Source organism: Cetorhinus maximus, chromosome 6 (genome assembly GCF_964194155.1).
Source record: "Cetorhinus maximus chromosome 6, sCetMax3.hap1.1, whole genome shotgun sequence".
NCBI lineage: Eukaryota > Metazoa > Chordata > Chondrichthyes > Lamniformes > Cetorhinidae > Cetorhinus > Cetorhinus maximus.
This window is the reverse complement of record NC_135884.1, coordinates 128372089-128376501: the sequence shown is the minus strand read 5'-3', so window position 1 is coordinate 128376501 and position 4413 is coordinate 128372089.

Genomic DNA, 4413 nt, shown 5'->3' with positions numbered 1-4413 from the left:
GTCTTGGTAATTATTGAATGGACTCATTAACTGCACACGGTCTTAGCTTATGACATTAATCCCCTGTATAATCTTTCAAATCAAGTTTTGGTTTTCTGTTCTGATCATTGGTTACATCATGGAGGTCAGTGGGCCACAGTTTTCTTTCTCATTGTGCACCTGTTTTTCTTTCCAATGGGCTATTTTCTAACTTTACCCATTGTGTTGTGCAAAACTTTTCTGCCAAATGTGCTGAGAAATTTATTTGCGAAACAGCCCTATGATAATCTCTCACCAGTCACACCATAAACCCCAAATATAAATGTTATCACAGATTATACATAAATTATGAATATTTTTTATCTGGAAATGTCTTCAACAGAGTCAAGATATTCTAAGGGTTCATATCCAATAAGTGAACTCCATTTTATTTCAGCACCATTGTAGCATGGTGAATAGTGGGGGAAAGGAGACAAATGTCATTGGAGGCATGCAGAGAGAAGTCTTTTTCATGTGAGGGAGATTCTTTTTGTTTTCTCTCCCAGATGAATAACTAAGACACTGGAGGGGAAGGTAGAGAGAAAAACAACATTTTGTGGGATAAAAAAGTTGGAATGTGGAAAGGACTTCTTTGAGAGAGGGGTTCACTGTTGAGCAGGAACTGCGGAGAGGAAAAACTGTCGTAAGGGGGTGCTTTTCTGCCTCTGCTGAGTGGAAGAAATGACTTCAGTTGGGGCTTATTCTCCCACTTTTAACAACATTATGGGAGATCTGCTAGTTTGTAGTAAACCAGGGATTGCATCATGAGTGAAAGACAGACAAGGTCATTCAGTCTATATCGAGTTTCAGAATGCTCTGGGGCAATTTAAACCCAAAAGTAGTTGGATTTGGTCTGAATGGGATGTAAAATGTACAAAATCTCAAACATTAACCCAACCCACCTTTGAATCCATCGATTTCTTGGGTTAATGAGACTAGGACGGGGGCGGGAGGGTGCTGGACAACCTAGCCACTCCCAGGAGGCACATTTAAATATTTCATTGAGGGTGTGTGCCTCTGATTTTCCAGCTTTCTTGTTGGGCACCTGGGTTTCTCTACTGGCAGATAAAGGGAACTGAAGACTGCTACATGGCAAAGGTAGGTGCTATTACAGGACTTCTTGTGGGTCTGGGGGAAGCAGGAGTGTTTCTCTCAGCAATCCGCAAGCAAACCTGTTTCCGGTACGTGTGATCAAATCACCTCAACTCCCCATCTATCTTGGGCACCCCAACATCACTCTCCTCCACCACCCCTCCCAATTCTCTCTTTTGATCTCTACCCAAAGCAGCAGAAAACCTATTTGCACCTTGGCAGCTGTTATGGCACAGCCAATGGTAAATGATGAATTGTTCAAATCCCAGAGGAAAACTTGAAACAACTGCCACAATTTTCTATACATTTTGAGATGTGTGCCTTGAATTCAGTAGTAATAAGACCAAGTCTTATAGGTTTTTACAAAACCAGATTAAACATTTATTAATAAGAGAAATGATTTTAAATACATACATTGATCTATAAATTACTACTGTGGTAACTTCCTAAATCCCCTATTCAATCTAACTCTCAGTTACACTTTCGTTAAGGCGCACACATTTTAAAAGACCCAGGCATGGTGACACACAATACCCTGAGCCAGTCGAATTCAACATGAGTTTTCTTCAGTTCTTTGAAAACAGCAGCTTGAGGTATAGATGCTGAACGCTTTTCATATTTGTTAGATCTTAAAAATGCCTACCCTTACACACAGCCTCCTTTATACATGTTTTCCTCTTTGAATGCAAATACCCATTGTTTCACTTTGTCTTTGGACGTTATTTTCCTGATAATAAAAATCTCTCATAGCACTAACTTTTACCAGTAATCTTTGGGAAAAATTAACACAGTTTCTAAACTTCACCTGGCTAGGTGAAACATTTCACCCCTCCTTTGAAAACAATCTAGTCTGCTTTATTTAAAAATGCAAATGTCCTTTTACACTTTACATTCTAAACTTCCCCCATGTTTACATCAAAGCCTTCAGACCAGCTGCCTTTAATCCAATTAAGTCACACACACACATGACACATACAGACACCACTATTTTACAATAAATTCCAATAACATTATGAGAATTATTATATCTTCCTGACAGCTGCAGCCTCTCTTGGAACACCTCCCAACTGACATTAGGCTGGCTTTCAAAAGAGGAATGTGTTTAAATAAAAATAAATGCATGCTCTGGAGTTAAAACTCCAGAATTCTTCACTTGGAAATCCCACTCCAGTAAATCTTGGGTTCTGTGTATTCCTATTATTCTCTCACATCTGTTAATGTGTTACTTTAAGGAATTCTTAAAGGTGAATTCACACAATAGCTGTGGCCTCAGGTGTGGTGGTTCTGCGTCATATTGATGTAAAAGCGGCTGAATTTGGAGCCAAGACCCAGAGACGATTGTTTGGCCCAGAACATCCGATCTCCAGATGGTCGGATCCTGGAGGCAGCCCCTAAGATGTGCTGGGGGACCCTTTGAAGCCCTTTGCACTGACTATGCAGGAATGGCCCAGGAAGTTTGGACTTCCAGTGGGCAATTCCCCAATGTCCGGAGCCTTCCGAAACTCTTGAGTTAGGGCCAAAGACTTATGATTCCGGCTTACTTACTGGAGTAGTTACCCAGGAAAAGTTAGAAGGATTAAAACCAGTTCTAACTCCTGGGTAACTATTGACTCTACTGACTCACCACTGGACTCCTCGACCGAACCATCCTGACCTACCCTACCCCTCACCCACTTACCTACCACCCAACTCCCTCACCCACTGACCTTTCTCTCCGTAGCTTTTGGGACATTGAACCTTACAGCTATTGCCGTACAAGGGACAGAGCTCGGCTTGTCTCGACTCTCCTTCCCTACAAAGGGAGCACTCCAGGAGCAAGTACGCTTCACATTCCCCTGGAGGCCTGGGATGGGTGGCGGGGGGTGGTAACCGGACAGTGATGGCCACTCCATGGCAGCCTCGAGTCTTTGTTTCCCTCCTGCTCCTGGTGCGATCCCGATGGAGTTTGGCAGCAAGTCGTTTCTCTGGTTTCTTAGCAGTATTCATAGATAAGGGGAAAACCTTTTAGTTGATGCAATCATTTTAAAAACCATTACAGCTAAGGGCATGACCTGCCGGATTGTTAATAGATCCAGCATTAAAACTGATCCAGTGTTCGCCAGAAATAATAGCAAATTGCAAAGGGCACGTTCGGCAATTTGTCATTTTGATATTTTATTCTTTAGCTTTGGAATCTGAAATTTTCAAAAATGCCACTTCAACTATTAAATAACAAACTTGATAAACAATGCAGCGTATGTAGTGAAAATATACAAGAGGCATGTTAGGTATACAGTGAGAAATGTGGCAATGTGGATAGAAAGTTGGCTAATGAACAAGACAAAGAACATGTTATAAACACCTGCCAGCATCTGGGGAGAGAACAATTAATGCAATATTTAAAAAAAAACGTATTCCTGTCACGTTATTGTTTTTGAAGAGTCAATAGTCCAGATGCCACCACCAAACACATCTTACCTTCACCCCCTCCCCACCACCCCCCGGCGGCTTTCCGCAGGGATTGTTGCCTCCAGGACACCCTGGTCCACTCCTCCATCACCAACTACACCTCAACCCTCTCCCACGGCACCTTCCCATGCAACCGCAGAAGGTGCAACACCTTCCCTTTTACATCCCCCCTCCTCACCGTTCAAGGGCCCAAACACTCCTTTCAAGTGAAGCAGCGTTTCACTTGCCCTTCTCTCAATTTAGTCTACTGCATTCATTGCTCCCAATGCAGTCTCCTCTACATTGGTGAGACCAAACGCAGACTGGGTGACCGCTTTGCGGAACACCTTCGGTCTGTCCGCAAGCATGACCCAGACCTCCCTGTCGCTTGCCATTTCAACACACCATCCTGCTCTCATGCCCACATGTCCATCCTTGGCCTGCTGCATTGTTCCAGTGAAGCTCAACACAAACTGGAGGAACAGCACCTCATCTTCCGATTAGGCACTTTACAGCCTTCCAGACTCAACATTGAGTTCAACAACTTCAGATCATGAGCTCTCTCCTCCATCCCCACCCCCTTTTTTCTAATTATTTATATTTTATATATATATTTTTCTTTTCCCACCTATTTCCATTATTTTTAAATGTATTTCCATCCACTGTTTCATCTCCACCTTTTAGCCTATTTCGATCCATTCCCCCCACCCCGCCCCCACTAGGGCTATCTGTCACTTGCTCATCCTGCTTTCTACCCTTAATGTCACCATTAGTACATTTCTTAGCTAATATCACCAATGTCAACACCTCTTTGTCCGTTTGTCTATGACATCTTTTGGCAATCTCCACCTATCACTGGCCCTCTATCCAGCTTTA